The sequence below is a fragment of the Oncorhynchus gorbuscha genome, linkage group LG06 (genome assembly GCF_021184085.1).
Source record: "Oncorhynchus gorbuscha isolate QuinsamMale2020 ecotype Even-year linkage group LG06, OgorEven_v1.0, whole genome shotgun sequence".
In the NCBI taxonomy this organism is placed as follows: Eukaryota; Metazoa; Chordata; class Actinopteri; order Salmoniformes; family Salmonidae; genus Oncorhynchus; species Oncorhynchus gorbuscha.
In genome coordinates this window covers 99,905,722-99,922,458 of record NC_060178.1, presented here as the reverse complement: position 1 = coordinate 99,922,458, position 16,737 = coordinate 99,905,722, and the positions used below count along the sequence as shown (strand labels likewise).

General features: G+C 43.2%; 1 pseudogene; it reads left to right on the top strand.

Moving 5' to 3' along the window:
• The first annotated feature begins 1,380 nt into the window (after nt 1-1,380).
• Nucleotides 1,381-15,688, top strand: LOC124038622 (annotated as a pseudogene).
• Nucleotides 15,689-16,737: the final 1,049 nt, after the last annotated feature.

Below are 16,737 nucleotides of genomic sequence, written 5' to 3'. Positions count from 1 at the left end.
GATCAGCGGGGTGGAGATGTTGTTGCCTACCCTTACCACCTGGGGGCGGCCCGTCAGGAAGTCCAGTACCCAGTTGCACAGGGCGGGGTCGAGACCCAGGGTCTCGCTGCCCAGGCTTCACTGCCCTGCCCATTTCACTGCCCTGCCCATTTCACTGCCCCGCCCATTTCACTGCCCCGTCCATTTAACTGCCCCGCCCATTTCACTTTAGCTAAGTACTTCTTATCTGACACATTACTGATGGAAACATTTCTCTGTCAGTCATCGACTGTATCAGTTAGTCACATTAATAACGCTTGAAACAAATTGTTTGTATTACAGTGTGCAACCTGATGCAGCCTCGCCAACACATGTGAGTCTAAGTGGAACATACTGTGTTCTAAAAGTGTGAAGATACATTTTCGCTGGTTGTTTAGTATCCACGTTTTTTCCAAGTAGACGATTCGAGGTTTCTCTGCTTAATTTCTGTCCCCTCTTGATGTTTTCCAGGGACACAATCAGATTGTTGTCTACAGCCGGGCAGCTTATTTCTGTATCTTCTGTGGCCTTATTTGGATTCTGGAACAGATGTTAAGAAGGAAGGACCTGCCTGTGTCCACTGTATATGGCATCACCATAGTATCAGCAGATGCTCTCACATTCCCGAGAGACATTTTAGTGGGTTAGTCACATACAGTAAATCATTTCTATGACCATTTCCAGTCACCTCAAGGAAATTATTTTAGATGAGGTGGGGGCTTTTTTTCATGATAAAATCTGAATTGTAAAGTCCTGTCTGTTTCATGTTTCACAGGCCTCACCTTCTGCTTTCCTATCACATTTCTCCTTGGCCTGTTCCCACAAATCAACACCTTTATGATTTACCTGATAGAACAAATAGACATTCATTTCTTTGGTGGAACAGGTGAGTGGCACTCTCTTCTCTGTTAACGTTGATCTTCATAATATCATGAACTAACGCATACTGTACCACCAAAGTCTTACGCCTCAACCTGATGCCTGTGTATCCACTTCCTGTGTCAGCTGCAACTGGACTCCACTCAGCAGTGTACAGCATATTCCGTAGTCTGACGGCATTATCTTTGCTGTACGTGTACGGGTTCTGTTTTGGAGCTCTGAAGGTAGGGTTGAATTCATTGTTGAGAAGCGTGTGTATGATTACTTGGAGGATATGCTTTGCACTGCGACAGAACAGTTTCTTGCTGCAGAGGCCGCTAAGTCAAGCATGCGAAATCAAATAGCTTTTGGGGTAGCAGCTCTCTCTTCCTCCAGACTAGTGAAAGCGCTGTTCTGCTTGGGTGATTATTTAGTATTCCAAACTGCTGGTAAGACGGGTTTAAGTCAAACATTGTAAATAGACTTAAGAAGGCTCTCTGATGGGAAAAGGTATGCCACTATGCCTGCAGGAAAGCAAAGTGTCCATACAAATATTAGGCCTGAATGAGGCAACCATTTACAGTTCTCTGTTTTTATAGAGGATGGTTGGCCGTCAACATTTTAAAATAGATGTTCTGCCTAGGTGCCATTATCAATATTTCTATTGGATTCTATTCTATTCTGAAGAAGCCCTGGGATGAACAGCACATCCCAGCCTTGTTCTCTGGGTTCTGTGGCTTGCTGGTGGCTCTCTCCTACCATCTGAGTGGGCAGAACAGTGACCCGACTGTACTGATGTAAGCTGCCTAATCCTCCTCCTAATGTAATGCCTGCTAACATGCTGACTTTATGAGAGGTGGTAGTGCAAAGACATTCTCCTTTGTTGACCACGACAGGTCTCTGATGCCCACTCTTGTGGACAGTGAGGAAGAGGGGGAAGACTCAGAAGACATCAAGGACCCTCTTCCCGAGAAGCTCATGAATTCAGTGGTAAGTCAAGAGACTTGCATTGTCTCCTATACTTCTAAATGGATTTGTTCCACTCAAACGCTGTCCCCCGTTTTAGTTTGACTTTAACACACTATTACATCCTGTTGTGATATTGGATTATTTGCTTTTGCAGAAGGAGATTCTTCTTTCGGATCTTGTGGTCTGCTCCATTGCCTACATTTTAACCTTTGCTATTACTTCAAGCACGGTCTTCCTGTCCCTAAAGGTGGGTTTCCTACCGCTAAACACCATCCCTAAACTATGTATCATAAATGTCTTGCGTCATAAAACAATGTTGTTTCATCAGGAAATAATTACTGTGGTGTCGTAAATAAAGTGTTTTGGCATCGGTTTGGTATTCAGTCAACCACCCTGGCGCTCTCTCTCTCTTTCTCTCTTTCTCTCTTTCTTTCTCTTTCTCTCTCTCTTTCTCTGTCTTTCTCTCTCTCTTTCTCTCTCTTTCTCTCTCTCTTTCTCTCTCTCTTTCTCTTTCTCTCTCTCTCTTTCTCTGTCTTTCTCTCTCTCTCTCTCTCTCTCTCTCTCTCTCTCTCTCTCTCTCTCTCTCTCTCTCTCTCTCTCTCTCTCTCTCTCTCTCTCTCTCTCTCTCTCTCTCTCTCTCTACTCTCTCTTTCTCTTTCTCTCTCTCTTTCTCTGTCTTTCTCTCTCTCTTTCTCTCTCTTTCTCTCTCTCTTTCTCTCTCTTTCTCTCTCTCTTTCTCTTTCTCTCTCTCTCTCTACTCTCTCTCTCTCTCTCTCTTTCTCTTTTTCTCTCTCTCTTTCTTTCTCTCTTCTCTCTCTCTTTCTCTTTCTTTCTCTCTTCTCTCTCTCTCTTTCTCTCTCTCTTTCTCTCTCTCTCTCTCTCTCTCTCTCTCTCTCTCTCTCTCTCTCTCTCTCTCTCTCTCTCTCTCTCTCTCTCTCTCTCTCTCCCTTTCTCTCCCTCCCCCTCTCCACCTCCCTCTCCCTCCCTCTCCACCTCACTCTCCCCCTTTCTCTCCACCTCTCTCTCTTTCTCTATCTCTCCCTCTCTCTCCCTTTTGCTTCCTCTCTCTTTCTCGCCCACTTTCTCTCTCTTTCTCTCTCTCTCTCCGCCTCTCTCTCCACCCTTTCTCTCTCCCCTCTCTTCTCTCATTCCCCCTCTCTCACCCCCTCTTTCTCCTTCTCTCCATATCTCCCTTTCTCTCCACAGCCCTTTGTGACCATAGTACTGTATGCTCTGGCAGGGACTGTGGGCTTTGTCACCCACTATCTCATACCTCAGTTACGGAAGCACCACCCTTGGCTCTGGATCTCTCACCCAGTACTAAAGAGCAATGAGTACTCCCAGTATGAGCCCAGAGGTTAGTCCTGGCTTATGTATTGGATGTTTGAAATGTTTTCTGACACAATGTGTTCTTTCCTACAGTAGGCCCTTTGTGTCTATACCATATTTTATTGAACATTTGATGAAACACTACATTTAAAAGCCTACAGTTCTATACACATATGTGGGCCCAGTTATTTGGGGCACCGCCTCTCTGTGCCTTCATCTTTGTCTGAAGTTGCTTTTAGGTTATTTCCCATTTATATCAGTTTTCATTCCCCCTCTTAAAATCCAAAACCAATGCATGCATTGATCCATATTCATATGCAAAGAAGGACTATAAATATGTGTCAAATGCTTCAAATATAATGAACAGCTCTTGCGTTTTGTGATTAAAGTTGATTTCATTTTCCAGACAATGCTCAGTTGATGTGGTTTGAGCGTCTGTACGTTGGCCTGCTGTGTTTTGAGAAATACGTTGTTTACCCAGCCATCATTCTGAGTGCGCTCACCAATGATGGCTTCTCACTCAGTCACCGAAAGAAGCTAGGCATCCAGTGAGTTCCTTTTCTCCTTTCTGTCTCTGACACCAAGACCCAGACCTGGGTCAAATTCAACACATACTCCTGACACCAAGGTCCAGACCTGGGTAAAATTCAACACATACTCCTGACACCAAGACCCAGACCTGGGTCAAATTCAACACATACTCCTGACACCAAGGTCCAGACCTGGGTCAAATTGAAAGTAAAACTAATCCAAATCAACATTTATTGGTCACATACATAGTTTGGCAGATGTTACAGAGGGTTTATTGGTCACATACACAGTTTGGCAGATGTTACAGAGGGTTTATTGGTCACATACACAGTTTGGCAGATGTTACAGAGGGTTTATTGGTCACATACACAGTTTGGCAGATGTTACAGAGGGTTTATTGGTCACATACACAGTTTGGCAGATGTTACAGAGGGTTTATTGGTCACATACACAGTTTGGCAGATGTTACAGAGGGTTTATTGGTCACATACACAGTTTGGCAGATGTTACAGAGGGTTTATTGGTCACATACATAGTTTGGCAGATGTTACAGAGGGTTTATTGGTCACATACACAGTTTGGCAGATGTTACAGAGGGTTTATTGGTCACATACACAGTTTGGCAGATGTTACAGAGGGTTTATTGGTCACATACATAGTTTGGCAGATGTTACAGAGGGTTTATTGGTCACATACACAGTTTGGCAGATGTTACAGAGGGTTTATTGGTCACATACACAGTTTGGCAGATGTTACAGAGGGTTTATTGGTCACATACATAGTTTGGCAGATGTTACAGAGGGTTTATTGGTCACATACACAGTTTGGCAGATGTTACAGAGGGTTTATTGGTCACATACACAGTTTGGCAGATGTTACAGAGGGTTTATTGGTCACATACACAGTTTGGCAGATGTTACAGAGGGTTTATTGGTCACATACACAGTTTGACATATGAGGGTGCAGCGAAATAATTGTGTTACTAGCTCCAACAGTGCATAACAAATGTCAAACATATACTATAATAATCAAACACTAGAAACAATAAATCACGAATGTCAGAACAAATCCCGTTTGAGGTGCTCTGGGTTTAGCTTGGGGTTTCCACTTTTGGAACTATTCCAGGGGTTCCATTGTATCGAGACTAAATCAAGTATTTGACTCAGGTCTTCTAAGAACCATTTTCAGTTTAAAACCAGTTTGTTTAGATAATCTGTCTAACATTCTGTTTAGAATGTAGAGTTAATATTTTTCCAGGTAGACAGTGTGAAATACTTTAAACTTGCCTCTGTCCCACTTATTCGATTAGCTTAAAATGCCAATCTTCATGTACTGTAGCACCTGGGGAAACCATTGTCCAGAATCACACAGTTCTTCACAGGTTTATACTATATAGTCTTCACCAAGGTTATTTTGTTTTGATATTATTTAGTGTTTAGTTTTAGTGTTTAGAAAGTGGAAGATTTCTTCCCTAACTTTTGATAGCTAGTGATAGTGATGCTAGGCCTATTTGAAACATCGACACCTACTGGCAGCTTTTACCTGCCAGATTCAGAGGCTTAAAACCCCCATTAGAAAAAAGCTTGAAAAACCTATTTGATTTTTGCCCAAAGTTTTAAAAAATACATAGAAAAGGACATAATTCATGATGGTTTTATTTCATTTGAGTCAAAGATAATAGTTTCAGTATCATTTTAGTTTTTCAAACAGGTTTGTTAATGATTTTATTTCCGATTACAAAATCGTTTTTTCATGATTCTTTTTCATTTCAGTGTCAGTTTTTGATTACTATAATAACCTTGGTCTCCACCACTCTCCTCCCCTCCACCACTCCCCTCTGTGCATGTTGGAGGTGAAGCAAAACCCTGAGTACCTTCATCAATCAAAGAAAAATCACTTTGTCAGTCACTATGCATGACCTTTGCTAGGGAAGAATGTGTGTTGTATATACAATATTAGCTAGTATTGGTGCATTTGTCTCCCCTGCCTCCCTCTCCCTCCATGTCACCCCTTTGCTTTGCTCCGCTGTGTCCCGTCTGTGCGCCTGAGTTGCTCAGGTCTCTGTGTCTCGCTCCAGCTGTGATGTCTTGTTGATGACAATTGCTGGGATGAAGCTCCTCCGCGCCTCCTTCTGCAATCCCAGCTTCCAGTTCGTCACTCATCTTCACTATCGTCTTCTTCGAGTTTGACTGCAGCAGAGCCTCTGAAACCTTTCTGCTGGACTTTTTTTATTATGTCCATTGTCTTCCACAAGGTCAGTCTGTGACGTGACCAGAGACTGGTACACACTCTCCCAATAAAGACCTCTGAATATCATAAAATAGGGAAATTAATGCAACTCACTATGGCTGCGGTTCCCAAACTTCCTACAATTGATTTAAAAAATGTACAATAGTATTATTCGGGGTCTGTGAAGCAGCAGACACAGCTGCTCTGTATGTAGAGTGGCCTTTCTTTTGATTATCTTGGATTTATTTTTAGGATCTAAAAAAGAACTCTCTTTGTTGTCTGTCAGTGACTCACAGCAGGTATTTGTTCCTCTACAGCTCAGCGATCTGCTTCACAAGCTCAACTTCATCATGGTTTACATGGCACTGTGGCAGATCGCATGGGTCAGTGCCTTCCACGCGTTCGCTCAGCCCTTCGCTGTGCCTCGTATCCTTTGGTTTTGACGTGTGTATGAACTACACATGCTTCCACATGTTTTGACGTTGCTCTGACTGAAACTGTGACAGCGAATTTGACAGCAGGTATGTGAGTATGGTAAACCTGTTGGTTGTACCTTGGTTGTGGGGGTTCTCCTTCATGATGCAGCACAGACTCAGCTATGTTGCTGCTGCAGACGTTCATCACAACTCTGTTCTACTCTCCTCTCAGCCCCTTCCTGGGCAGCGCCATCTTCATCACCTCCTACCCGCGGCCCGTCAAGTTCTGGGAGAGGAACTACAAGTAATGACCTTTCATCGCCCACAGCATGAGATAAAGCACAATTAAGCCCTTTAAAACATTTACCTTAAAGGGATACTGCAAGATTAACTACTTCCCCAGAGTCCGATGAACCTGTGGATACCATTTTAATGTTTCTGCATGCAGTATGAAGGAAGTTAGAGGTAGTTTAACTAGAAAATGCTAACTAGTGTTAGAGCAATGACTGAAAGTCTACAGGTACTGTAGCATATGAGTTCATCTGACACTGGGTAAGTAGAAAAACGGCTTATTGTCTGAATCTGGCAATATGCCCTTAAACGACCACAGTGTGTCGATGGCCCCCCATCTATCCAGCCTCAGAGATGGGACAAGATGAGGGACGTCCAAATCAGTTTGAGTCTATGACCAAACCATTGAGTGAGGTCACTGTCAATAATCAATTGTTAGTCTGTTTCTAATATACTCAGAAAATATGCAAGTGGCCTCCTAGAGCCCCTGTTGACATCCATATAAGGACATTTCCGTGTCAGAGATGATGTCATACACTCAGCTATCAGCGAAGTGGTCTCGGCGTAGACACATAGTCTAGCACCTCTACTCCAGTCACTGAGTTATTGTTGAGGATTTATATAACTATTTTAACTATAACTAACAAAGGTCCTAAGAAGAAACCAGAATGCTCTCTATTGTATGTTAGACTTGTTTGTTGTATGTGAATTAATGTACTGTCTCCCTAATCTTGGTTTGGTACCATTTTGCAGCACCAAACGTATTGACAACGCCAATAGCAGACTGGTATCTCAGGTTGATAAAGAGACAGGTAAAATATTACATTTATTTAATAAACATGATCATGTTATCCTCCCTAATTAACATTAACCGGAGAAGCTGATTTCTAATTTCTCAACTCGACAATGATTTTCTCATGGTTAATACATGTTGTTTTGTTGGTCATGTCAATCAGTGTATTTTACATAAACTTGTATTCCTCCAGGATATGATGACAACAACCTGAACTCCATCTTCTATGAGTATCTGACATGCTCTCTGCAGCACTCTCTGTGTGGTGACCTGATGCTGGGCCGTTGGGGGAACTACAGCTCTGGAGACTGCTTCATCCTGGCCTCTGACTACCTTAACGCCTTCGTTCACCTCATCGAGATTGGCAACGGCCTGGTCACCTTCCAGCTCCGAGGCTTGGAGTTCAGAGGTCAGATACTGACTAATACACAATGAGGAGCACTATACCACACCCAGTGCTATATACACCTACACTGCCTTCGGAAAGTATTCAGACCCCTTGAGTGTTACACATTTTGTTACAAAATGGATTTAAATTTTTTTATAATCCTCAGCTCAGCAATCTACACATAGTACCCCATAATGACGAAGTGCAAACAGGTTTTTCTAAATTTTTGCAAATGTATAATTTATTATTTACATAAGTATTCAGACCCTTTGCTATGAGCTCAGGTACATCCTGTTTCCATTGATCATCCTTGAGATGTTTCTACAACTTGATTGGATCAATTCAATTGATTGGACATGATTTAGAAAGGCACACACCTATCTATATAAGGTCCCACAGTTGACAGTGCATGTCAGAGCATAAACTAAGCCATGAGGTCAAAGGAATTGTCCATAGAGCTCCAAGACAGGTTTGTGCTGACAACAGATCTGGGGAAGGGTACCAAGACTTTGGAACCACCAAGACTTTTGGCTGGCTGCCCGGGCCAAACTGAGCAATCGGGGAGGGCATTGGTCAGTGAGGTGACCAAGAACCCGATGGTCATTCTGACATAGCTCTAGAGTTCCTTTGTGGAGATGGGAGAACCTTCCAGAAGGACAACAGTCTCTGCATCACTCCACCAATCAGGCCTTTATGGTAGAGTGGCCAGAAGGCAAATGACAGCTTGCTTTGAGTTTGCCAAAAGGCACCTAAAGTTTGGAGTTTGCCAAAATGCACCTCTTTGGCCTGAATGCCAAGCGTCAAGTCCGGAGGGAAATTAGCACCATCCTTATTGTGTAGAATGTTGGTAGCGACATCATGCTGTGGGGATGTTTTTTAGCTGCAAGGACTGGGAGACTTTTCAGGATCGAGGGAATGATGAACGGAGCAATGTACAACGACCATAAGCACACAACCAAGACAATAAAGGAGTGGTTTTAGGACAAGTCTCTAAATGCCCTTGAGTGGCCCAGCCAGAGCTCGAACATCTGTGGAGTGACCTGAAAATAGCTGTGCAGCAACGCTCCCAACCTGACAGCGCTTGAGAGGATCTGGATAGAAGATTGGGAGAAACCAATTACAGGTGTGCCAAGCTTGTAGCGTTGTACCCAAGAAAACTTGAGGTTGTAATCGCTGCCGAAGATGCTTCAACAAAGTACTGAGTAAAGGGTCTGAATACTTATGTAAATGTTATATTTCAGTTTTTTAAAATAAATTAGCAAAAATGTCTCAACTTTTTTGGCTTAGTTATTATGGATTATTGTGTGTAGATTAATGAGGGGAAAAACAATTTCATAAATTTTAGAACCTAACAAAATGTGGAAAAAGTCAAGGGGTCTGAATATTTTCCTATTTTCCTGTTGCACTCTATATACCTGTAAGTACTCTGTGGCTATGATCAATCTACTGATATGGGAAATATCTTGACTGTGTTGAATGTTACAAGTTTCTTAAATGTATTACATTTTCTTTGAAATTGTTTTCTAATAATCATAAGCCCAACATCTCGACCACTGACATACAATCACCATTAACATGATGGTCTGTGGTCCTTCTCCTTCTGATTCAGAGGGGTTGGGTTAAATGCGGAAAACACATTTTGGTTTATTGTATTCAGTTGTGCTACTGACAAGGTATCTCCTTTCCCCTTCTCCTCCTCCCCAGGTACATACTGCCAGCAGAGGGAGGTAGAGACCATCACTGAGGGGGTGGAGGAGGACGATTCCTGTTGCTGCTGTGAGCCGGGCTACCTGCCAAACGTCCTGTCCTGCAACGCTGCCTTCAACCTGCGATGGCTGGCCTGGGAGGTCACCACCACCAAGTACCTGCTGGAGGGCTACAGCATCAGCGAGAACAACGCTGCCACCATGCTGCAGGTGTACGACCTGTGCAAACTGCTCGTCAGCTACTATCTGAAGGTTGTAGACCTTTTGACGTCTTATGGAAATGTAACAGACAATAAAGACTTGAATTTGAATTTAACCTATGATCTAAGCAGTTTAATATTCATTTATTTTTATACTTTCAACATCTTTGTAATTCATTACTGCTTTTATTTCAAACGCAATTAAGTCTGAGCTTAACTGCTGAGCTTCAAAACCTTTGCAAGCGAGGAGTAGGCAATAAAAATATATATTTCATCATCAATACTTATTCCCTATTGTTTCACCACTAGAGCATAATCTACTACCTGATCCAGTCCCTGAAACTACAGACGTGGATCAAGGATCCCTCTATCACGAAGGCTCTGGTGTCCTACACCAAGTGGCACCACATAGAGAGAGACCCGGCCGTGTTCAGCATTAAGATAGACGAGGACTACGTCCACTGCCTCCAGGGCATCACCAGGGCCAGCTTCTGTAACATCTATCTGGAGTGGATCCAGTACTGTGCCAACAAACTGGAGGAGGTGAGTGGAGATGTGAGATTGCAATGCACAGTACAATAATGCATGTGGTAAGGAAAACTCCAGGCCCTTGTCTAGTTCATTTTTCATGGTCAAGAAAACTCTAGGAACTAGTTCATGCTTCCTGATAAGGTCATGTGGTCAGGGGAAAAGACAGGGCCCATCAAGACCTGCAGTCTTGATGACCCCATGTTGTACCTTTGGTTTCCTTGCTGCTGGTCATTTCAGAGGATGTGAACACTGATGGCCTTTGACCCTTGTGTTTTGCCAGCCTGTGGACTGTGACGAGGACTCCCCTCTGGTCACTCTGTGCTATGCCTTGTCTGTGCTGGGCAGGAGATCCTTGTGGACAGCATCTCACAACATGTCCAACAGGTGAACCTTCCATAACTGTCAAATATGAATTCCTTTCATGTTTTGGGGATTTACTACCCTCCAGGGATGTTGTGTTGTTTTATATATGGGGTTTTACTACCCTCCAGGGATGTTGTGTTGTGTATGGGGTTTTATTACCCTCCAGGGATTGTCAGGACCCGGTTACGAACCCGGGTCTCCGGAGTGAGAAACAGTCACTTAACCAACTGAGCCACGAATAGTCGGCAGAACCCAGAAGCTGAGGCAGACACAGCAGTACTTGAGACGGTGTATTTAATGAAGTAAAAAGTGAAGTTCTTCAGGAAAACATGTAACTCCACGACCTCAAAAGGAATCCTACAAGAACAAAGGTAATCCTCCAAGACAAAAAAGGTAAATCCACAAGGTGGAAGGTAAAGCACAAAAAGCCTCAAAAGATACTCAAAAAAAAAAAAAAACAAGAACAAAAAAACAGAATTCCACAAGAGAGTCCACCGGGATCAACAAGAGTTCTCAGAGTACTAGGGCTGGGTGCTAACATACAAACACAGAGCAAAGAACAGAGGAAAACAAAGGGTTTAAATACAATCAGGGGAAACGAGGCACAGGTGCAAATAATAATGGGGATCAAGGGAAAACAAAAGGTCAAAAGGCACAATGGGGGCATCTAGTGACCAAAAAACGGAACAACCCTGGCCAAATCCTGACAGGGATGTTGTGTTGTGTATGGGGTTTTACTACCCTCCAGGGATGTTGTGTTGTGTATGGGGTTTAACTACCCTCCAGGGATGTTGTGTTGTGTATGGGGTTTTACTACCCTCCAGGGATGTTGTGTTACATATGGGGTTTTATTACCTTCCAGGGATGTTGTGTTATATATGGGGTTTTATTACCCTCCAGGGATGTTGTGTTATATATTGGGTTTTATTACCCTCCAGGGATGTTGTGTTATATATGGGGTTTTATTACCCTCCAGGGATGTTGTGTTATATATGGGGTTTTATTACCCTCCAGGGATGTTGTGTTATATATGGGGTTTTATTACCCTCCAGGGATGTTGTGTTATATATGGGGTTTTACTACCCTCCAGGGATGTTGTGTTATATATGGGGTTTTATTACCTTCCAGGGATGTTGTGTTATATATGGGGTTTTATTACCTTCCAGGGATGTTGTGTTACATATGGGGTTTTATTACCTTCCAGGGATGTTGTGTTATATATGGGGTTTTACTACCCTCCAGGGATGTTGTGTTACATATGGGGTTTTATTACCCTCCAGGGATGTTGTGTTGTGTTATAAATGGGGTTTTATTACCCTCCAGGGATGTTGTGTTATATATGGGGTTTTATTACCTTCCAGGGATGTTGTGTTGTGTTATATATGGGGTTTTATTACCTTCCAGGGATGTTGTGTTACATATGGGGTTTTATTACCTTCCAGGGATGTTGTGTTATATATGGGGTTTTACTACCCTCCAGGGATGTTGTGTTACATATGGGGTTTTATTACCCTCCAGGGATGTTGTGTTGTGTTATAAATGGGGTTTTATTACCTTCCAGGGATGTTGTGTTATATATGGGGTTTTATTACCCTCCAGGGATGTTGTGTTACATATGGGGTTTTATTACCTTCCAGGGATGTTGTGTTATATATGGGGTTTTATTACCTTCCAGGGATGTTGTGTTATATATGGGGTTTTATTACCCTCCAGGGATGTTGTGTTATATATGGGGTTTTATTACCTTCCAGGGATGTTGTGTTATATATGGGGTTTTATTACCCTCCAGGGATGTTGTGTTATATATGGGATGTTACTACCCTCCAGGGATGTTGTGTTACATATGGGGTTTTATTACCCTCCAGGGATGTTGTGTTATATATGGGGTTTTATTACCTTCCAGGGATGTTGTGTTATATATGGGGTTTTATTACCTTCCAGGGATGTTGTGTTATATATGGGGTTTTACTACCCTCCAGGGATGTTGTGTTATATATGGGGTTTTATTACCTTCCAGGGATGTTGTGTTATATATGGGGTTTTATTACCTTCCAGGGATGTTGTGTTATATATGGGGTTTTATTACCCTCCAGGGATGTTGTGTTATATATGGGGTTTTATTACCCTCTAGGAATGTTGTGTTATATATGGGGTTTTATTACCCTCCAGGGATGTTGTGTTATATATGGGGTTTTATTACCCTGTAGGAATGAAATAACACATCAATCCACAGAGCTGTAGTTTCATTGATATTCCATAAGGGGGCAGCTATGGCTCTCTGTTGTATCACAGTGATACGTGATGTGAGTCTCCAAATTCTACCCCTCTGTTGCTGTAATGTGTTAATAAAAAGCTTGACAATGCTCCCTTTCTCTGTGTCTCTAATTCAGTTTGGAGTCGTTCTTGTATGGGTTCAACACTCTGTTCAAAGGAGACTTCCGTATCGCTACTAAAGATGAGTGGGTGTTCACAGACATGGATCTGCTGCAGAAAGTGGTGGTCCCAGGCGTGAGGATGAGTCTCAAGCTCCATCAGGTATTCACAATATTCCTCCTTGAAGACAATAGCATTTGCTCACTTTCTCCCTTATTGAAGTAGAATATGTAGGTAACTGTACATTTAACCTTGCGCTCTTCCTGTGCTTTCTCAGTGGACTGCATGTGTACCTTGATGTACAGTGGAGCTGCAAATATAAGCCAGGTGGCAATCAAAGGCACATTGTGGATAAGTGCACTGCACTTGACTTTAAAAGGTAATTTACCCTTGAGCTGCTTTTATTATGAATACAATTCCCGCAAATATCTGGAAAAATTGCCTTTAGAAGGTGCAATTCACTGTAAACCACAGGAGGCTAGTGAGGGGTGGACTGATTATATTTATGGCTGTAATGGAATGAATGGAGCACATGGAAACTGTGTTTGATACTGTTCAATTTATGCCATTCCAGACATTATTCTATTCCGGTCCTCTCATTATTAAGGCGCCACCTGTGCTGTAAACGCTGCGGATATAGGCTCAAGCATAAATGATGTTTTAAAGGTCAAGAATTTGTGGACAGTGCTCCGACACAGTGAATCCTGTCTTTAAAGTGGTTCAGTTAATCCCTGTTGTAAAGCTTTTACTCAGGGTGATATATTTACTGCTCTTGTTCCTTGGTTGCTCTCAGGACCACTTTACATGTCTGGAGGAGACAGAGGAGCCAGCCATCTAGTACAAGGCCATTAGTAACTACAAGATTAGTCTGGTGATCTGCCATGAGAGTGACCCAGCCTGGAGGAAGGCAGTTTTGTCCAGCCGGGACACTCTTCTCACACTGAGACACATGGTGGACGACGGCACGGACGAGTACAAGATCATCATGCTCTACAAACGCCACCTCAGCTTCAAGGTCATCAAGGTGTGTGTGAGATGACTGATGTAGGGTGATGTTGCCCCTAGACACTGATCTTGGGTCAGTTTTGCATTTACCCCCACCAATGTTTAAGGTTAGGATTGGGGAAGGGGAACCTGATCCTAGACCTGTACAGTTGTGCTGAATACATGCTGAATTCCAAGCCCCTACTCCATAGCCACTTCTGTAGATCTGAGAGGATTGGATAAATATGGCGTTATTACATCTATCCGGAAGTTATTACCATATTTCTTGCATCTATCCAGTCATCTCAGATCTACAGAAGGGGCTATGTTACTATAGGTCAAACAGGAATTATTCAGCATTGTTGTCTGTTCAAGCTGTCTGGAACATGAGATGAAGTTACTCTGATCAACTCTACATATTGATACGAGTTTAGCGTGTGGGGTGGATGAGTTGTTGGTTTGATTAATACATAAAGAAACTTGATCCAAATGGTTCTGCCATATCCAGTTGATTAAAATGGTGATTTAATCAGAGTAAAGAAATGTGGAGTTGGACGGTGTGTAATGTGTATTCAGATGTCAGTAATACTACCCTCTTCTCTTCTGTCTTCTAGATCAATAAGGAGTGTGTAAGGGGCCTGTGGGCCGGCCTGCAGCAGGAGCTGGTGTTCTTACGCAACCGCAACCGCAACCCAGAGCGCGGCAGCATCCAGAACTCCAAGCAGGCCCTCCGAAACATGATCAACTCGTCGTGCGACCAGCCGCTGGTCTACCCCATGTACGTGTCCCCCCTCACCACCTCCTACATGGGCACCCACAAGCAGCTGAGGAGCATCTGGGGCGGCCCTATCAGCCTGGACGGCATCAAGACCTGGCTCTTGTCCAAGTGGCTGCGGTGAGTTCTGGCTGCTAGAGGCAGACCAACGGGGAACAGAGGGTCTTCTTTATCAGTCAGTCTGCCTGTGTTCTGCTCCCCTATGGATGGAATCCAATCAGGGCCTTTCCTGCTGTGACAGCACCACTCTTCACAAACCATATAGGGCTAAAGTGCTGCGACATGTTCAGCTGCATCCAGCGCATTTGAATAACTGCCATCTACTGTTAGGCTTATGGGCCTTTTTATGTTTAGTGTGAGGCGTGGCCTGCACTGTAAACCACTTATAGGGACATGTTTTCATTTGAGATCAGATTTAGATTTTTTTATCCAGATTCATTGCCCTTCAGTTATAGTTAAATGTTTTAACTCCATTTTAATAAAGCTGTCAATGTGTTTAGAAAGGTAACATAGGCCTACTGGGTGTTTGTGTTGTAAGGTGCGGAAGGATAACCTGACCGGCTGTAACAGTGGTGTGAACATGGAGGATGTGGACTGTGCAGGGGGCTCCTCTTCTCTGAGCCACAACCCAAACTCCATCACCTCCCAGAGCCTGAGTCTGTACCAGGCCAGGCCCAACAGGACCTCTCAGGCCAATAGGCAGCACACTGCAGGTTTGGTCCTCTACAGGAGAGGCACACATGATACATTTAAAGGAATAGTTCACCCAAGTTACAACATTAAATTAGTTTCCTTACCAGAAAAGCATTACACGTCTAAGTAGAGCCTTCCGCAGCTATGTTCATGGTTCTCCCATGTTGGTTCTGACAGCTATGTTCACGGTTCTGTCATGTTAGGTTCTGACAGACTGGGTCATTTTATCTGTATGTGCATCCATCCAGGGAGGACAGAGTACCGGAGCCGCTCAGTGCAGCCCCAGAGCCAGCGGCCTCCAGTCACCAGCCAGTCAGGGCCCATCCTGGACAGCGAGGAGGTGTCAGTTTCGGCCAATGGCCTGGTGCAGCGCCTGTCCAACAGCCAGCTGTCCTGCAACACCTCCATCGCCTCTGTCTTCTCCCAGGTTCCACGACTCTCCACGGCCGGGGGCCAGCTGAGCTCCCAGCTCCAGGCTGCAGCCCACCACCTCTCAAGCCAGGTGTCCTCCTCCAGCTCCACCCTTAGTCTGCCGTCTCTGAATATATTTAGTAGCATTTATTAAGCTTAATTCTTGAAATTATATTACCATTTAATAATGTTATGGTTATCTATGTAGGCATTTAATGTCAACAGTTGAGGACAACCTCTACAAAAATGTGCTTTTTAGCTGGTATAATGTATCAGATTTCAGATTGTATTAATACATTATTTTCAATGTTTTTCCAGTGGACATCAGAGCCCTACGAGAGTGTAGATGCAACCTACTCCAACACTCCCAATGGCGTGAAAGACAACACACCGTCAAAAGATAAAGGCTGCACACAGGGCACGGATAAGAGCCAGGAGGACACAACAGCCTCTGCAACCCATAAACTTCCAGAGCAAATGACTATCTGAGAGCACCAGCACATGCCTCACTCCGCTGCATGTTTAGCCCCAGTGTTCTGAATGTAAACAACAATGTCCTTTGCTCCAGTGACAAAATAAATAATTTTTATGAAAAACACATTGTTCATTATCCTACGCCAGGGAGGGTTGTCCAAACGGTTATGAATTATGTGTTAATAGTGTTCTAAAATCTCCAACACAACAGATTAATTACATGTGGTGGAAAAAGTACCCGACTGCCATACTTGAGTAAAAGTAAAGATACCTTTAATAGAAAATTACTCAAGAAAAAGTGAAGGTCACCCAGTAAAATACTATTTGAGTAAAAGTCTAAAAGTATTTGATTTTAAATATACTTGATTTTAAAATATACTTAAGTATTGAAAGTAAAAATAATGT